This window comes from Dendropsophus ebraccatus, chromosome 4 (genome assembly GCF_027789765.1).
Source record: "Dendropsophus ebraccatus isolate aDenEbr1 chromosome 4, aDenEbr1.pat, whole genome shotgun sequence".
NCBI lineage: Eukaryota > Metazoa > Chordata > Amphibia > Anura > Hylidae > Dendropsophus > Dendropsophus ebraccatus.
This window is the reverse complement of record NC_091457.1, coordinates 146,862,589-146,883,435: the sequence shown is the minus strand read 5'-3', so window position 1 is coordinate 146,883,435 and position 20,847 is coordinate 146,862,589. Positions and strand designations below refer to the sequence as shown.

Sequence of the window (20,847 nt, the reverse complement as noted above, 5' to 3'; positions counted from 1 at the left end):
CTAGTCTAAAACAGATACAGGAATTGGACAATATAGCTAGAACATCATCTTCAGATCACACATTTTATATTAAGAAGTAGCACCCTCATTTACATCAAGAAATAGACTAATACAAATTCAACAATACAATACTGACATACCCCCGCAGCATGGCTTTGTACGATTACCCCCCCCCCCCCCTCGGCCACGGTTGACAGTGGATTTTAAGGCAGTCGACACTGTGGCCTTCATCCTGTGAGCTCCAGACATACATATAACGGGAAGTGTAAAAAACTGATCTCAGACCATATCACGTTTTTATTCCTCCGGTGTCTGTGTTTTGTGGTCTCTGCACTATTCAACACTTTGTTTGACATTTCATGGTGTCAGCAAATTTGGCAAGGTCATCTCTGCCATGGATATACCTGCCTGACTGTTTTTACCTATACTGGTACACTTAAAGCGAATCAAGAGCATTTGTACCCTAGGCCAGCAAAGCCTCTCTCCCAGCCCAGGGGCATGCCAAAAAGGACGAAGAAAGATGTGCTCCAGGCCTAGGGAACGGATGCTCTAGGCGCCGCCTGATTGACACTCCACCTCGCCTTGGAAATAAAAGTTGATTCGCTCTAAGCTTATGTCCAGACTATATACAAAACAGCTGTTGTCTGACACAGCCATTGTATGCAGTGTCAAACAACGGCCGCATGTTCCTGCAGCCGACACTGCCATATCAGCCGCTAGAACATTATTTAAATATATTGAATTGGGCAGGATGCATGGGAGTAACACAGAATGAGTTAAGCATTGTTTGGAAACAACGGTAAGAAAAAAATGACAGATCAATTATTTCCATGGCAGTTGTTCAATACACTATGTGAACAACGGCCATTGTTTGCATTGATTCCAATGCGGTTCTTTTTTTTTTTTTTTTATGACAAGAATGGCCATTGTTTTAATTGGCAGCCGTTCTTGTCATAAAAAATACATAGTGTGAACATAGCTTAAAGGGGTAGTGCAGCGCTAAGAAATTATTCACAAAATAACACACATTACGAAGTTATACAACTTTGTAATGTATGTTATGTATGTGAATCGCCCCCTTCCCCGTGTTCCCCCACCCCGGTACATGGACCCGGAAGTGTAGTGTACCATACATACCTGACCGGTGACGACCTCCGTCCACATACATAACATACATTACAAAGTTGTATAACTTTGTAATGTGTGTTATTTTGTGAATAATTTCTTAGCGCCGCACTACCCTTTTAAGGGTCTCTGAGGATGGGAATCTGAAGAGCACCACCACTGCGGTGTGAAGACCACCGACAAATCGTCCTCAGCACTGTGGTGACATGTTTTGTATAGTTTTCTGGATGTAACGATGTTACGATTTTGATACTATAAAAAGGTACATTTTGCAACCACAAGTTGTCTTGTCCTGTGGTTTGGAATTATTAATGCAGTTTATACCAAGGTTAGCGGCTCGGTTCGGGACTAAGTCAAACAGTGTGTCTAGGCACCAATTTGCATGTTTTGCATAGCCTAAGGGTACCAGTATAGGCCACCAGAATAATAAAATATATAAAATACACTGCTAAAAAAGGGAACACTCAAATAAGACATCATAGATCTGAATGAAAGAAATATTCTAATTGAATCCTTTGTTCTGTACAAAGTTGAATGTGCTGACAACAAAATCACACAAAAATCATCAATGGAAATTAAATTTATTAACCAATGGAGGCCTGAATTTGGAGTCAAACAAAATTAAAGTGGAAAACCACACTACAGGCTGATCCAAGTTTGATGTAAGGTCCTTAAAACAAGTCAGAATGAGGCTGAGTATTAGTGTGTGGCCTCCACGTGCCTGTATGACCTCCCTACAATGCCTGGGCATGCTCCTGATGAGGTGGCGGATGGTCTCCTTAGGGATCTCCTTCCAGACCTGGACTAAAGCCTCCGCCAACTCCTAGACTGTCTATGGTGTAACGTAACATTGGTGGATGGAATGAGACATGATATCCCAGATGTGCTTAATTGGATTCAGGTCTGGGGAACGGTTGGGCCAGTGCATAGCTTCAATGCCTTCATCTTGCAGGAACTGCTGATACACTCCAGCCACATAAGGCCTAGCATTGTCCTGCATTAGGAGGAACCCAGGGCCAACCGCAACAGCATATGGTCTCACAAGGGGTCTAAGGATCTCATCTTGGTACCTAATGGCATTCACGTTGCCTCTGGCGAGAACATAGTGGTCTGTGTGACGCTACAAAGAAATGCCACCCCACACCATTACTTACCCACAGCCAAACCGGTCAGGCTGAAGAGTGTTGCAGGCAGCAGATCGCTCTCCACGGCGTCTTCAGACTCTCACGTCTGTCACTTGCTCAGTTTGAACCTGCTTTCATCTGTGAAGAGCACAGGGCGCCAGTGGCAAATTTGCCAATCAAGGTGTTCTCTGGCAAATGCCAAGCGTCCTGAGCAGTGTTGGGTTGTGAGCACAACTCCCATCTGTGGACCTTGGGCCCTCATACCATCCTCATGGAGTCGGTTTCTAACAGTTTGAGCAGACACATGCATATTTGAGGCCTGCTGGAGGTCATTTTGCAGGGCTGTGGCAGTGTTCCTCCTTGCACAAAGGCGGAGGTAGCAGTCCTGCTGCTGGGTTGTTGCCCTCTTACGGCCTCCTCCACGTCTCCTGGTGTACTGGCATGTCTCTTGGTAGCACCTCAGGACACTACACTGACAGACACGGCAAACCTTATCGCCACAGCTTGCACTGATGTGCCATCCTGGATGAGCTGCACTACCTGAGCCACTTGTGTGGGTTGTAGAGTCTGTCTCATGCTACGAGTGTAAAAGCACCACCAACATTTAAAAGTGACCAAAACATCAGCCAGAAAGCATAGGTACTGAGAAGTGGTCTGTGGTCCCCACCTACAGAAGCACTCCTTTTTTTAGTGTGTCTTGCTAATTGCCAATAATTTCCACCTGTTGTCTATTCCATTTGCACAACAGCATGTGAAATTGATTGTCAATCAGTGTTGCTTCCTAATGGTGCGTTTACACGTAACGATTATCGGCGAATTTGCGCGATATCTATCGAATTTGAACGATAATCGTACGTGTAAACGCAGCTAACGATCAAAGGACGAGCGAGAAATCATTCATTTTGATCTTTGTACATGTTCTCAAATCGTCGTTGATCGTTCACAAAAAATTTGCAGATCGTTCCGTGTGAACAGTCGTCGCCGATTTAACCAATGTGTGAGATAGGCTTAAGCGATCGCAAAACGAATCTTCCGTACGATATATTGTACCATCTAAACGTTGATCGTTATGAAAAAAAAAATCGTTACTCCGACATCGTTAATCGTATGATTGGGCCAATTATCGTTTCGTGTAAACGCAGCATAATGCAGCGTTTACACGAAGCGATAATTTGCCCAATCGATCGTGTAACGATTTTGAAGCAACGATTTGGTTTTTATAACAATCAGCGTTTACACGAATAAATCGTTAGAATATTCGTAAGAAAAATCGTTATTGCAAACGTTTTTAAGATCGCTTAAGCCCATCTTTCACATAGGGTGAATCTTTGAAAGACTGTTTACACAAAGCGATCTGCAAATTTTTAGCGAATGACGATTTGAGAACATGTTGAAAGATCAAAATGAACGATTTCTCGTTTGTCGCTTGATCGTTTGCTGTGTTTACACAGAACGAATATCGCTCAAGTGCGATCGTTATTGCAAAAAATTTGAATGATAATCGTTCCGTGTAAAAGCAGCATAAGGGTCCATTAAGAGTCCATTTACACAGAAAGACTATCTGCCAGATAATCTGCCAAATATTTGAAGCCAAAGCCAGAAACAGACTATAAACAGAGATCAGGTCATAAAGAAAAGCCTGAGATTTCTCCTCTTTTCAAATCCATTCCTGGCTTTGGCTTCAAATCTTTGGCAGATAATCTTTCTTTGTAAATGGACCCTAAGTAAATAGTTTGATTTCACAGAAGTTTGATTTACTTCGAGTTAGAGTGGGTTCATACTGAGGAACCCGTGCTAATAAGTTCCCATGGATTCCGTCGCTCAGCCCTGCTCGCGTCTCCGCCTGCGCCATAGACGCCATTCTATGTATAGGTGGATTCTGCTGTCCGCTGAAAAAACTAACACATCAATTCTTTAGGTGGAGAGCAGAATTCACCCGACCATAGAATACAGTCTATGGCATTGGCGGAAATGCACGCGGGCACAAGAGGAGGCGAGCAACGAAATCCGCGGGAACTTCTCTGTGCGGATTCCTCAGTGTGAACCCACCCTTACATTATGTTTGTGTTCCCTTTATTTTTTTGAGCAGTGTATATACATACCTGTCCATGCTCGCCAGTGTCTTCCTGGCTTCTGCCGCCGAGAGAACTGTAGAGCTGGTCTCTAAAGTGACAGACTGCTCAGTCAATCACCAGCCGCAGCACTGTCATGTCTTGGCCAGTGATTGGCTGAGTGGCCTGTCACTTCAGAAACCAGCTCTGAAGTTCAACAGGTTGCTGCAGGCGGAAGACACCAGGAGCGGACAGAAGCACCGAGGAACATGGACAGGTAAGAATATACTTTTCTTTACAGATTCATCAGCTGTGCATCACTACTACGACACGGATGGTGGCCGATAATTTTAGGTCAGGACTTAACGACACGATCACCTGACAATGGTTGTCTTTCTCACTTGGAGTGTTAATTTACCTTTTTTAGGGCCCTAAAAACTGTGGACCTGAACAATCACTGAATGTGTGAATGAGGCCTTAGGGCCCTATTACACAGGACGATTATCGTGCAAAAAATCGTTGGAATTTAAACGATAATCGTTCTGTGTAATTGCAGGCAACGATTGAAAAATCGTTCGTACATCGTTGATTTAGATCTAAACCTAAAATTATCGTTAATCGATTGCTGTAATTCCACGTTCATTCGCTCAAGTTCCATGTTTTTTTCACTAATCGTTCAGTGTAATTTCACATTGTTCATTGTTTTTCTGGGATCAGAAGGAAGAACAATTATGCACTTTGCCCCTCTGCCATTCTGTCTCGCACCCCCTCCTGATAGTATGTAAGCTCATGCATGCGAGCAGGGACCTCACTCCTCATGTATGGATAATTATATGTATATCTCTGTAATGTCTATGTATGTACCCCCAGAATTGTAAAGTGCTGCGGAATCTGTTAGCGCTATATAAATAAAAAATAATTATTATTATTAAACGATCATAGTAACGATTGTATCTAACGATTATTGTTCTGTGTAATATGGTGAACAATTTCAGGTTAACGATAAACAATCTCGTTTGCGATCGTTTATCGTTAAAAATCGCTCAGTGTAATAGGACCCTAATGGTATTTTTTTTTTACACGGAGCGATAATTCGCCCGATTGCACGATTTTGAATGAGCGATGTTTTTCTTATTACGATCAACGTTTAGACGGAATGATACATCTTACGGAAAAAGTGTTTTGCGATCACTTAAGCCTATCTCACACATAGGTGAAATCGTTGAAAGACTGTCTACACGGAACGATCTGCGAATTTTTTGCGAACGATCAACGACGATTTGAGAACATGTTGAAAGATCAAAATGAACGATTTCTCGCTCGTCGCTTGATTGTTCGCTGCGTTTACACGTACGATTATCGTTCGAATTCGATCGTTATCATGCAAATTCGAACGCTATATCGTCTCGTGTAAAACCACCATTAGCCATACTATTCTGGTTTTCTCGCACATGCCAAACCATACTGACAAGTGAATTTGGAATTGAAGTTTTGATTCTCAATAGTGGGCAGGACCTCATCTGACTGATAACAAGCTGTGTACACCGCTGTGGTATACGATGGCGATCTAAAAGTAAAAGAATTCTTATACAAACACTGTGAGCGGTCTCTATCTACAGATATCAGCCCTTTTCCTCCTCACTTCTTCACCTTTGCTCCCACCCGCCGTCGTCGTCTCCTCCTACCTCAGCTCCCCTCATAAATCTGAGCGCGCTTCTTCTCCTCATACCTCATCGCCCGAGAAACGCGCAAAACCCACCGAGCGCGCGCTCGCCTCATTGGCCAGCTGAGGTGACTGACCACGCCCTTTCTGAAGGGGGAAAAAAGCGGCACTCCCACACAGTCACATAGTGGGCGTGTCCTGTCGGCCACCTCCCTGCTTCAAACCTCCGCCGCCGGTGGCTGTTTAGTTGGTCCCCGGCTCCTTCAGAGGTGGCCGCAGGAACACGGAACGCGTTGGGAAAGTTCAACGCTAAACTATTGGTGAATTGTCGAGTGTCGCTGCTCTCTGTCGCCGGACGCCTTGCCCTCAGGTACGGTAAGCGGCTGTCTCCACACCTTAGGAGCTGTTTGCGGTGCGGTGTGCGCTGACAGGACGCTGTCTTGTACCGGGTGCCGCACGCTCTATTGACAAGTGACCACTCCTAGATGGGGATTGTCTGCGTGTCCCGTGCTGCACCATACAAAGGGACCTGCTCCTCTTCTCCCTCTTCTCTGCTCCTCTTCTCCCTCTTCTCTGCTCCTCTTCTCCCACTTCTCTGCTCCATGCTAGAACTTTATTTCCGGGTTGCAGCGCGTGCAGGGCGGCTCGGTCCGTTCCCGGTGCGGACTCTCCGTAACTCAGCATGCACTATGCAGGAAAACATGTCGGCATGCCCTGTTGTGCACACATCCGCCCTTGGGTTTTCTCCTAGTAAGGTCACATAGTAGTAATGTCTGCAACACAAAGTATAAACTTCATCCTGTGACGCACCGTCTTAGGCACAGCCACTTCCTTTAGAAGAATAGATGCGGTTTGAGGGGTCTGATGCGACTTTTTTTTACACACTTACAGGAGTGGGGCGACTTCTGTAGGCAGTAGGGCGTGTGATGGTGGTGGGAGTTCCTATTCTTCTTCCTAGTCACCTAGGCAGGTTTATGCTTTGTGATGTGGTGAGGAGTAGTGTTACATTCTCTCCTGCACAGTCTCTATGACTTTCTAAACTTTACAAGTTATCCTTGTGGTTACAATGTATCCAGCTGCTACTCTGCTGCATTGATACCATGTGTCCAGCCCTGTTACCTGTACTCTGCCCATGATCTCATGCTCTCTCTCATGACGTGGACTCTCTCAGCGCTATCAGCATGGATTTCCTGCACTGTTGTCCCAGGTCACTTTAGCAACTAGGAATTATGACTTTGGTTTTCTGCCCCCCCCTAAAGAGATGCAGTCTGTGTTGGTTTCTGTTGCATAGTGATTTTTTTTTAAATGGTTAGTGATGGTTTGCTATGTTTAATCCAGAGTAACTTCCTCTGAGTGAGTTTCATAGTGAACAAAGTTGCCACACCCAGCTGAGGAGTGCAAATGCTTATGCTTAGGTGTATAGGTGGGCTATGGTGACTTGTCCAAGAGAAAGTGAGGTGTGTGTGTGTATATGTATGTATGTATGTATATATATATATATATATAATTAGTGTATGTATGTGTTATTCAAGAACTTTACTGTGCAGAGAGAGAAGAAATATTATATATATTTTATACATTTTTTTTTCCCCCCATATCTACCTCTGTACTCGTACATATTGTTTGCATGGATTGGCCTTATTTGAATATTTATATGTACATGTTAAATAAAATTTTAAGTGTGTTTTGCCTTTGACGTGGGTTTTACAGTTTACATATTGTATTTTAAATAGCTTTGCTGGTCCTGTATATTATGGATTGCGTGCTCCAGAGCTGTATTTACATACAATTAAGTTAATGTTTGAGCTACAATTTGACTGTTTTTTTGGCTGCTTCAAAGTTGGAGAGAGTTTAGGGGGTTAATGCTCTGAAATGGGTATTCTCATCACATAAAGGGATGGGACATGGTTAGGTGATATGACTCTTGATTTGGACCTCCGCCAAACCTGACAATGAAGGGACTGCAGCAGTAAATCAGTGGGACCGCCTTCTAAGTCTTTCAAGTCATTGGGGTGGGCTTCAGTTCCCTGCACAGCCACATGACCGGGAGTGTCGCTGTGCAGGGGAGAAGAGTAGAGGGGGCGGCAGTGCTGAATCAGCTGTAACACCTTATTTCTCAGGATGTGTGGGTGTCTGACCTCTGACACCTAGCAATACGATAACGCTCTGAGAATGGGGGAGAGTAGTTATAATTAAAACTTTGTGACTTCATTTCAGTAGCTTAGTTAACTTGTTAGGGTGTGTCTGTCCACATTATTGCTTCCAGTAGCAAGCAGCTGCACTGTAAATGTAGCTCTGGGCTATAATATAGGCTGTGACCCAGGCACAATGGAGAATGAGTAATATATAGGTGACACCACCATTCAGGGCTTTTCAGGCAGTTCAATCACTTTGACGGCAAGAATAGTGAAACGTGTGGCTGCCTTATCAGGATAGTGGAGCACTGATGGATCCAGTAATCATTGGGAAGTCAAGATGCAAATGTAAACCTAGTCTAGTATATAAGAATATAAATGCAGTTGTATAATTTTCACACCCATGTTTACAGTGTTTCTGTATTGCCATATAATGTGTATGGGGGTTTGTCCCTACTCTTGCAATGGTAGACTTTTATTTTTGTATGTCCAAATCTCTTGTTATCGAAGGAGATACCGATACCAGAGGAGTCCGACGACATGAATGCTATCTAATTTGTTTGGCAAGCCCTAGACCTGTAGAACAGGGCTGCTCTGTATTCCCTAAACAGCATGGGGCATGTTGAGGTATGTCGCACTCATCTCCTATTACTGTTGAACAAGCTCAGCAGTGCACTAGTGTTAGTAAATATGCTCATTGTATATACAAAGTTAACAGGGTTTTACAATAAAAGCATTTATCTATCCACAGGACAGGTGATGTGTGCTCACTGGGGCCTATGGGACCCTTGTGAATGGAGTGGTACTGTGCTTGCCTGCCCACCTTTCAGTTCACTGCTATCGGGTACATATATACATTACAATTTATGTGTTGAATGGCAATTGGAAGAGCAGCCCACTGGACATCACCCCTAATCCGTGGTGTCACCATGTGGTTACCAAAACCTTGTGATGATGGCAGGGTTGATGCATGGATTGCATGGCTATTGGTGATCAAATGGTTTCGGTTGTATTCTGGACTGCAAATGTCAAAATTAGGCCTTCGTAATAGGGCCAAAAGCCTAGAAAGAGGTGAGAGGAGCCCAAGACTGATCTGACAAAATCGGCATAGAACGTTATTGACTAGTTTGTATTGTAATATATAAATAGATGTATAACAACATTTTTAAAGAAAACGAGTTAAATCTTTTATTTGTAAACTTACCCATGCAGTAACAAATTTGGTCCAAAGGTGTTCACAGCCTTTACTTTTTATGCAGTTGTATATTTTACAGGTTTTTTGTGGTTTAGCATCTGTTGCAACTTGCCAAATATTATAAATCTCTGGATGAGGAAAGGCGCTTTTACTTTAAACCAATCACATCACATTGCCTGTTATAGCAAATGTCAGGTCACGTGATAGCTGTCAGCTTGTAGATGCTACAAAGTTCTCTACTTACTGAGGGTAGTAGCATTCTGGATACAGATCTTACATCCAGTACTGGTGGTGGGGGAGATACATTCTCATGAGAAGTCTGAAACTAGAAGCAGGTTGCAAATTGCATGTACATATATCTGGAAATGAGCTATAATTGTAGCCTGAAACTTAATGCAGCTGTAACTGTAACAGCCTCCATTTAAATGGGATGTCTAATAAAGACTATCCTTGTACATGTGCCCTGTGGATGTTATGGAGGTGGTGAGCTACATTTGCCAAAATGGAGAGTGGCTCCTGTTCTATCAAGCAAGGGAATCCCATCAGAATGACTGCACTGTAATATGTGGATTGTGCTAGGGAAGCCTTGTCTGGATATGCAGTTTTCTAGACCAGCTGAGAGCTGGACCTGTGGTGACTGCAATCTATAAGAGGTTGTCTCTGGTTATGATGCCTTTATAGTTTGCATATTGCATTATGCTGTGTCATTCCTTCTGCATGATTTCTGCAGAACTCTCCTCTTTGCTGGTGACTATTGGCCCTCTTCCCTTGTGTAATGTAATTTTTTTTTATTTCCTTTGCATTTGGCAGTATATGCCTGTATTGTATTAGCGTTACACTCAGGATCTGTCATGTCACCCTGCAGCACCATCATTTCCTGTTGGAACCTCTTCTATCTAGCAAGCTCTGTACTTGTAGACATTACTCATTTGAATCTCAAGGACTTCCCCTTTTCTTTAATGATGTCATACGGTAGACCTGGAAAAAATCTTGGTTTGAATAATTGGTACATAGTTATTACCAAATTTATAGATTTTTTGCATATTTTCAGATGGATGGGGAGAAATTTCTCACAAACTTTACACTTAGGCCTTGTTTTCATGTTCTGTGGACGGGGTTTGGCGCTTCTGAGATAATTCACTATGACAGCGTGTCAGTACAGTAGTGCAAAGATGATGCTTGGAGCTCAGAACTCAGCTCTGTAGCATATCATCCATATTTAAATTTAAGGACCATGCATTGAATGTGGGACTAAGGCCACTAATGCATGACTTGGGGGGGGGGGGGGGGGGGGGGGGGGGGGGGGGACGGATGGACTTGTCTTTCCTAAAACGGAGAGAACACCATCCTTCACCCACCCTTAAGTGACAAATGGGCTTTACTATTCCTCTTATTGTTACTGTTGCAGAGACATGTTAAATGTTTTGATTGGTTGACGCTTCACTGCTGAACACCCCACCAATCGTACTCCCTGGCTCTTATTGCAGGTGATGGGCTATATAAAGTTATATTGGAGTGCATCTGTTGCAATGTGACTGAGATTGAGCACCAAGCCCCCCCCCCCCCCCCCCCCCCCCCAACTATTTTACTATTGGAACTACTTTCCATTCACTACTGCTGAACCAGCAAAGGTGGTCTGGGGAACTGATGAGGAGGGGAGCAATGCATTTAGAAGCATTTTTCACCTTCATTGAGTACTGGTTGTCTGAGTAAAGTGCTTTTAAGGTTACACTCAAGTTACCAAAAACGCATATGTCCAACATGTGATCACTTAGTTCTGGGCGGTGAGGTCAGAGGTTGGCATTCTAATCCTTTCCAAAGTTCCCTATTTCCATTACATGCTGGTTACAAAATGTAAGTACAACTGGTTTGCAGGTATTTTTTGCTTGCTCTCCATTTCAGCCTTTCTTCCAGGTAACATGCAGGACTGCAGACTGTTTGCACAAAGAAAGTAATCACTTTGATTCTGGACATTCTTGCTTCATTTACCATGACACAGGAATGTCAGGAATGCAGCCGTGAGGGCCGAATCGCAGATCAAAAAGTCCTTTTTTTTTTTTTTTTATAAAGACTTATATGATCTTGATTTTTCTCCTGCTCAGGACATGATGCTGCTATGGAGGGGTCTTCTGCAAGTACCTCCCTAATTAAAATATGTTTGCAAAAAAATCTGCGTGAGGCTTAATGATCAAAGCACATACTGAAGTTGCAGGGTTACATACATTAATTTTTTTTCTTTTCGTTTCTGACATTTTGACAAAAATAAAAACCCTGACATGCTGACTTTTGCAGCATGTACAGTGCAAGCTGCTCTGGATGCTGTTCTGTGCTCATTTTGTCAGATGGTTGCCTACACTCCGTTTCACTGAATCTGAAATCCTCTTTTGTTTATTTTATTTTGCATGCTAAGTTGTTAGTTCCTTCATTAGAAAGGTCTCAACGTTTAGCTTCTACTTAGAAAGGGTTGCACACCAGCTTTCTTAGTAGATAGGGGGGAAACAAGCCTTTAGGACAGCTTGCATACAATGGAAACACATGGCCTACAGGGGAGAATCCTGTAGGCTGTGTAAAAGGATAAAGATCGAATAGAGATCACAGAAAGTAATGTTTGTACAATAAAACTTTTTTGCCCTAGAAGTACAATGCAAGAATAAACAATCAAAAGCAGAATTTCTGGGCTTGTCATCAGTTTACCTTTTAAGCGTTCAATGTAACTTTGTAAGTTCAAGTAACTTAGACTATTTAAGATTTTATTTTACATAATTATATATAATGGTGTGAAGGTCCGTTTAAAGCCTCTTGATGTACACACAGGCTGTGTCCCCATGTGTGAAACAGGAAGTGGAGCTGTTATGTACTGTTGAGCTTCCTGTGCAGTAATAAAGAACATAGATATTGATCTGTTTTTTTTTTTTTTATAATCTACACACCTGTGTTTTTGTTTTTTTAATCTAGAAATTGAAGTCTTAAAATTACATATGAAACTTAGTTTTGCAGGTACAACTTCAAGATGTTGGTGGTCTATCCTGCCACTGCTTGGCTTTAAAGGGATACTCCAGCAAAAAACTTTTTTTCCCAGTAGTTAAAGCATATTACAAAGTTATACAACTTCGTAATGCTTTTCATTCACCTATCTGCCCCCCCTTCCCTATCTCCCCCCCCCCCCCCTCAATCCCTCACCAGGAAGTGAAGTAAATTCATGCTTAACTTATGACTTTTGACACCAGGATTTTCTATGGCAGCCATTTTGTGACAATATCATCAAGAGGGAGGCTTGTCTAAGCCCTGTTAGGTCAGCCTCCCTTTGTCTCATGACACAGGTTGCTCAGCTCTGATTGGCTGAACAAGATGTTAGACATCACAGGAACAAAGTGCATCATGGAAAAGATCACACTAGGAAGTGAAGAAAAAAATTAAGCTACCAACTAGAGCTTCAGTGATCTACAAACAGTGGGAAATTCAAACGGAGACAGACTCTGGAGGGATGGTAAATGTAAAAACTATGTTTATGATTGTTTTTTTTGTTTTTTTTCAGCGCTGGAGTACCCCTTTTAATAAGTTTTATAGATAAAGAACACTCTTTCAAAGGTTTTACAGTACAGAGATGGGGGAGCTGAATATTCTAGAGGTCCCAGCAGTCGAGCCCCTCCACTATCCTTTATCACCCAATGTTTGGAGAGGTGATAAATATTTTCTTCTTTAGGCCGGGTTCACACTGAGCAAAACCGCTGTGGAATTGTCCGCCACTGAATGCCGTTAGCCTCCCTCTCAAAATGGGAGTCTATGGGAGGCGCGCGCTCCTGCTCTGTCCGCGCTGAAGAATGAACATGTTCATTCTTCAGCGCGGAGAGACGCTGTGAGAACAGCAGCGTGCGCCTCCCATAGACTCACATGAGAGGGAGGATAACTGCATTCCACGGCGGACAATTCCGCTAGTTTTGTTCAGTGTGAACCCGGCCTTAAAATAAACCCAATCTTTGTAGCCATGATTCTCTCCCCCCCCCCCCCCCCCCCCCCCCCTTTCATCTAGAGCTCTGAATATTTTTTATAGACCTAAATAAATGATTAAATAGTCTAACAATTGAGTCCAGTATAAATGCAATGTGCCCATAACTGTCAGGCAGACATAAGTTGAATGAAATTGAATGAAGTCTTCATTTTGAAAAAAAATTGTTGTAATTTTGTCCCAAAATAGTGTCAAGGAGGTGGGCCCTAGATACCCCCAGTACTCACAATTAGACTATCAGGTTTATCTCTACAGTCCGCTGATCACTCTGCTTTTATTTAAAGCGACTCTGTACCCACAATCTGACCCCCCCCCCCCCCAACCGCTTGTACCTTCGGATAGCTGATTTTAATCCAAGATCTGTCCTGGGGTCCGTTCGGCAGGTGCTGCAATTATTGTCCTAAAAAAACCCACAAACTTTAAACGTGCAGCCCTGTGCCCAACGGACGGGGTTTAGAATGTCTATGCATTAGGCTGGCACAACTCTGTCCCTCCTCCCCGCCCTCCTCCTCATTAGGAATGCCCTTGGCAGATTGTCTCCTATTCATGAGCTGTGTAAATACTGAACATGGGCTGGATCGTTAAGGCACCTGTGCAATGTTCAGACAGGAGAAAATGTTCCACTGGTAATCCTAATGATGAAGAGGGTGGGGAGGGGTGGTGCCAGCCTAATGCATAGACATTCTAAGCCCCGGCCATTAGGCATGGGGCTGCAAGTTTAAAAGTTGTTTTTTAGGACAATAACTGCATCACCTGCCGAACGGACCCCAGGACAGATCTTGGATTAAAAGCAGCTATCCGAAGGTACAAGTGGTTTGGGGGATCAGATTGTGGGTACAGAGTCACTTTTTAACAGTCTGCTGCTCCTCCCCGGGTGCTGGGAAAGCTGGATCCAGTCATGGAGAAACTTCTCCCAGTTTCCCAGGACCTTTCCAGCTTTTCCCAGCACTCGGGGAGCAGTGTTTCAGAGATAACCAAGCGCTTTGCTTCATTACTGTAAATACGCTAATCTCTACTCACAATGGTGCTGTATAATTGGACACTCTCTTTTGAATGTTCTGCCATGCCATATGTATAGGGAGAACGGGAGAGAACGATCAGCTGAATACTGTTTGACTAGTGGTTATTTAAGGTGTACGCTCACCTTTCAATCAGTCAGGGTATGAGTGTTCACATCATATCATCATAACCAATCAGTAGAATAAGTGAGAGGAGACGTGCACTGTCCGCCTTTCTTTCTGCTATGTGTCTGTATATGAGACTGCCCCATAGATATGCATTATGTAGCCCACTCACATGACAGCTGGGGGAGAATGCACTAATGGAGCTTTTAGTTGGAGTGATAAATCGCTCAAGGATCGTTTAACGACCTAGATGTTTTTCATTTTTTTTTTTCTAGCGATTTTTCGTTTAGCCGAACAGATAAAACATTGCAAAGACTAATTGTTTTAATCTTTTGAACATTTTTTTTTTCTACTTTTAAACAGTACAATTATGGATAGTTAAAGGCTCTGTACACTAACAGATCTGTGGACTATCTAACGATCAACGATTTTAGGACAATGTTGTTGTGTCTTTCAACAATTTTTATCACTTGCAGATCGGTGGCTACATTTACATGGACAAATAATGGCTAAGTTTGTTATCGCAAATGTTTGAAAAATTATCGCTCCGTGTAAAAGAACAATTATTGCGGACTCCTTCCAGCTAGTTCACCTGATCAGTTAGGACATTCAGATGCTGGGACAAAGCTCCCTGGATGGAGCTCTAATACAGTTGTTTACCTTACCTTAGCTATGACCTATGTTTTGGATCTACTTGGACCTGGTGAGCATATATATGTGTAAAATAGGCCTAGTTCTTAAAGAGGTTATCCAAAATCAGAAAAACGTAACTGCTTTTCTTTAAAACCAGTGCCACACCTGTACCACAGGTTATGTATGGTATTAAAACTTCATTCATTTCAGTGAAGCGAAGTTGCAATAACACCCATAACCTATGTCCTGTGAGGAAATGCCTGGGCAGTCTTGGCTTTCTCTGGTGACAATAGCTGATAGCAGGGGGTGAGATAAACAATGATATACAGTCCAGTCTATATTTGACTTTCACCAGTGCATTTATAACTCTAGTGAATACAGTTCTGGAAACGTGCTGAAGTTTTTTTTTTTTTTTTATTATTATTTTTTTTGTGATTCAAAAAGTGGTGATCATGCTTAGAAAATATGCCGGGTCCTGCATCACGTCTACAGGTCTATGCCGGAGGAAAGCATGACCCGTTCTTGTGATGACCAAAAAAGGCAATTCCAGCCATGTTTCACATAGAATCAGATGCCGGAAATTCTGTAACAATGTGCATGTGTGACTGTCTTGTTTGCCAAGTGATGAAATGTTTGCCAAAGACCGTTCAGCCTGACTTCCTTCCAACTTTTGTTTTAATGAAGGACTATTTTTGTTTTAATCTGTTGTAGAGGAGGAAAAAAAGATTTGAGGGTGATGAAGCCTGAAGTGTGACTGCTTTAGTGTTGTATAAGAAGAGACGTTAGACTGTGTAAAGTGTCTGTTGTGGGTGGATTATCAGTAAATTATCACGTGTGCTCGAGTAATAGCATTTCTGATCGCAGTGTTAGTTATATTAGGTGTTCGAACTGACAGGGGAACCAGTCTTTAAAAAAATGCCCTGAAAGCTATATGTACGGTGTAATGAAAGATGTATAACTGGACACCTATAAGATTTGAACTTAACCCCTGAGAACAAAGTTTGTACATGTCCTGCACTGTACGCAAATCTCAACTAGTCATGTGGGCATTTTTAGGGACAAACTAGTCACCAATGGCGCTCTGGAGTAGGCTGTAATCCCGCCTCTTTGGGAGCGTTGGCACTCAAGGATGACCCCCTTTGTGACGTGCAGCAGACTCCTGCATTGAGAATCCCAGAGAGGCGGGATTACAGTTAAAGTGTCACTGTCGTGAATTTTTTTTTTTGCAGAAATCAATAGTCCAGGCGATTTTTAAGAAACTTTGTAATTGGGTTTATTATCCAAAAAAATCCATTGTTATAACGAAAAAGCAGTTTGAAGCTCTCCCCCCTTTCAGTCTTCATTGTTCTCCTATGGAGAGAGCTAAAGAAAAGACCAAAACAGGACAACAAAGAGTTAATCTACAAATCCCTCACCCGTTATCTCCTCTGACCATCACCAGTGACCTGTCTGAGCTCAGATTACAGCTGTCACCCAGCTCTGTGCCTGTAATCCTCTGTTACCCTCCTTCCTCCTCCCCTCTCCCTAGAGCAGACAGGGTACGACTCCTGCAACAAGTCACAATTTTCAGATTTTTTGGAGTGGATGAAAAAGAGGAAGGAGGGGGGGGACCTGGGAAAAGGCTTTTTACATGCAGATAATGGCAGATTTGGCTAATAAACCCAATTACAAAGTTTCTTAAAATCGCCTGGACTATTGATTTCTGCAAAAAAATAAAAAATACGACGGTGACTTTTTAACTCGAGCGCGCCATTAGAGAGACGCTGAGGACCGCTCACGTGAATACCTGAGGGTAATTTGCATGGGACTTCCTTTTTGGAAGGGGGTTTGTGCAAAGCTACAGTTACACGTTTGAAACCAGCGCAGGAGTCTTCATTACACTGTACGTATTTGTTCCCGGTAATTTTTGGAGTGGTTGGTCCCTTTAAATTATCATATTTACACATAAAAGGAGGAAAAAACCCCAACGATTTACCTGAAAAGGTTAATTATGGAGCAGGTGTAGATTTCTGCACAGATAATCGTTCCGTGTAATAGGGCCTTAAATCTGGCATGGGTGGAGGCCTCTTCTGCATCTGTTTGCTGGCGTACACTAGGAGCGCTTATATTAAATCTCCCCTATTACAGTAGGGGAGAATACATAGGGGCTTGATAAATTCCCTATGTGCTGGGGGGGGGGGGTGTGCTCTTGTCCATTAATGCTGCCTTTTTGTTTGGGCAGCAAGAAACTGCTCATATTCCACACCCACACCCCCATTCCCTAACATACAGACAACTCATATTGTGTATATACAAAAATGATGCTATAAGACCTTATGCTTGACAGAACATCCGAGCCTCTTTTGTGGTGGTCTAGCAATCGTCATTTATCCAGTGAAGAGGTAATAAATGTGTTGTACTGCTGGAGGCCTAGATAACAGGATGGTAACATAGATAATGCGAAATAAATCCCGGCACTCATTGTATGTCATGCGTCTTTTATTTAACCATCCAGATTACAAATTAGCTGATTTTGTAAAAGAAGCATGACATACAATAAGTGACATATCACATTGGTTACCAGAGTTATCCAATCCCACATGCACCACAAGTTAATGTAGGGCTGAGACTCGCATAAGAACTTATTCTTCATTTCATGGAAGTTATTTATATGACGTTTGTCATGACTTCAATTTATACACACTATGCAAAAGTATGTTTCCAATATGGCTGCTCCTAGGAAAGTTTAGAAAAAAAAATACTAGACCATTTAATAAAAAATAAATTAAATAATTCTTAAGACTAAGGGTGGGTTTACACGGGCTGATGGGGGGGCCCGATAATACCTGTGGACGAGCGCCGATCTGCTAGATCAGCGCTCGTTTACTGGGCCTATTGCACGGCCGCTCTTAAGCTGGAGCGCCCGGACCCGGGGAGAAGCACAGAGGAAGAGGAGACCTGCCACCTGGATAGGTATGTATTCCTCTTCGCGGTTGGCGCCTGACGATTATAGGTATAACCTATATCAATGATCAGCGGATGACGACGTTCACACACTGTACTTTTTATGAAAAGCCGTTCTTTTCACAATGAAGTTATTTGCATTGAAGTCAATGGAAATGGTCATTTCACACAATGTATTGAACGGCCATTGTATGGCTACTGCCATTGAAATGTTCATTTCATTTCCCGCCGTTGTCCATAGACTTAAATGCAATTTTTCATTTAAAACAACGGATGTTTGGTACTCAAAACGGACATTGCTTTGAGTGCCAAATAATGGTCGTTAATACGTAGTGGAAACATGGCCTTAAAAGTTCTATCAACTGTACATGACCTGTCTATACAGGATGATGTGTTTGCATTGGTGGCAGATCGCTGGTCCTTTTTTTTAAATGGGCTGATTGTAATAAGAGTTCCCAATGCTTATTTAATAGTGAGTTTCTGCAGCCAGAAGTTCCGGTACCCATGGATATAACTACGTTGTGACTGTAATGAGCGCGACCCCCATTCTGATCCAGTTGTTGTGAAGGCATGGTCGCACCCAAACTTGTGGCTGCAGAGTGTAATTCACCGCCGATTGGGTCAGTGGATGGGTACGCTTTAAATCTCATTGATTGTGGGAAAAATCTTATATATAATTTTTTTTTTTTTTTTTTTTTTTTTTTTTAGCATGACCCAGCAGCAAGAAGTATATTATAGCAATCTAGTCTATGCTATTCTATACAACTGTTTTTATAGAGCCCTATAGCTGGGTTTTCATGTACTGTTTTTGACAATCGTTGATCGTTTAATAGGATCCGGACCTATTTTTATTGTTTGATCGTTCGGTGGAATAAGAATTCACAGCTGAAATGTACGCTATAGCGCCGACTAAACGACCGCAAGAACAATCATATATAACGATCATCGTTCCGTGTAATTGGGCGAACAATTTCGGGTCGTTTGCCTGAGCGGTCGTTTAAGATCGTTAATCGTTAGTCGTCGAAAAATTGCTTGGTCTAATAGTACCCTAAGGGAGAGCCCCAGCTGATCTATCTGAAATAAGGATGTGTCCACACACAGCAGTACTTGCTATCACAGGAAAAGAGGCTGCAGTGCTGTATCCTAACTGCAGTGTAAGAACACGGCCAAATGTATTTTTGCTGAGAAGTAAAATACAGTCATATAGACAGATTTTTATAGTACCTTAATATTAGACAGCACATGACTGTACAGGGAGAGGATGTGGGTGACAGGAATGGAGACAATCAAATCTACTGGGGGGGGGGGTTGGGATTGGTAAGGCGTGAGCCAGACTGATGTGATATAATGGCTTCTTGATTCCAGGCAATGATCAGAGGAATGTAACACTTGAAGTGATTCTTCTATACACTGTACTTTCTACGGCACATCTTTGTGTGACTACATTAGATATACATACTTTGAGAGCCCTTCATATGTCCCCTAAATGGGCACTGTCCTTTGCAAAATGGTGACATATCAAATATTTTCATAGGTCGGGGTCTAAACTCTTAGGCCCCTATTACACGAATCGACTATTCCTGATGACAATAGTTTAGTGTAAAGCTCATGTTGAAAGGCAGCCATCAGCCGACCTGTACGATGATGGCTGATTGTTGTCTTTCATCGTGTTCTAACATCATATCAAAGGTCTGCTGCCCAGCGCTCCATGTATTAGGAGCAGTGGCAGCTTATCGCCTCCCTCCTCTGTGCCAACCCGACGATCTAAAGATCACTCGGCCAGCCGCTGCACCCGCCACCCTCCTCCCTGCTTGATGTCTGTGAGTGTAAAAGCAGACAGCTAGTGGGGAATGAGGGGGAAGCAAGCGCTGACCTGACAAGTCTGCACTCCCTCCTCCACATCGGGCCTTGCACTACGGCCGATGAGAAGAAAGGGGTGAAAAGAAAAAGGTCTGCTTTTTTTTTTTTTTTTTTTTTTCTCTCTCTCTCAGGCTGTGTCACGTGATTGATAAGGCCGTACAATGTAGGTTTATGGGGGTGTCTTGCCTACACTGAGCAATTTTACATGTGAAGATAGAGTAGATAGTGAGTTAAAGTATATGGTGGTTATTACATATAAATTCCTGTCTTTTGTACTTTAGATCCCTTTACTTCCTACTTTCTGCATTTATACAAAGTCTTATATTACACTTCTCCTGTCTGGTCTGCTTACGCATATCATGTACCTCTTTAGACATGGCGGTATCGGTACAACAAATGATGACCCTTGACATTTGGTTAACCCTAATTTCTCGCTCATTGAGCAGTGGTCATGAACTTAAAACCTGTAATACAATAGTTCACACAATCATTGGCCCAGAGAAGAGTGTATATTGTAGATGAGGCCACACGCCGTAAAGCATTAATAGTACGTCCTTGTCTCACAACCTCTTCGTGCTGGCCTTAGAGGCAGCCGACTGACATGCCCTGCTGATGTTTAGTCTATGATCTACAAGTACACCCAGATCCTTGTCAGTAAGTGACTCTCCCAGTTTTTTTTCCCCCTAGGACATATGATGCATGTATATTATTAGTACCTAGATCCATAACTTTACATTTTATCTGCATCAAATCGCGTTTGCCAGTATGCTCAAACACGCAGTTATTACTAGACTGATCATAATCAATGCATGCTTTATATAGAGTGCACTATTATACTTAGCATTGTCTAGAAAACATAAGCTGTGCTATAAATCCCACCCCTACTTGTGAACAATGGACACTGTCCTTGGGATTTTCTGTCCCATTACAACCAATACTTATAATGAACTTCTAGACTTCATTACACAGCCAGTCAGCCAATCTATAA

At 42.7% G+C, this 20,847-nt stretch overlaps 1 protein-coding gene across 2 annotated transcripts in view; it reads left to right on the top strand.

The window, feature by feature from the left end:
* Positions 1-6,169: 6,169 nt before the first annotated feature.
* The window catches only part of MYH9 (myosin heavy chain 9), a 50,898-nt gene continuing 36,220 nt past the window's right edge, over positions 6,170-20,847 (top strand). The window contains exon 1 of one of the 2 annotated variants that reach the window (XM_069967383.1): positions 6,170-6,333. The gene's annotated coding sequence lies outside the window, so the exon portion shown is untranslated. The remainder of the gene's footprint in view (positions 6,334-20,847) is intronic. The other variant, XM_069967384.1, reaches the window with a different exon arrangement.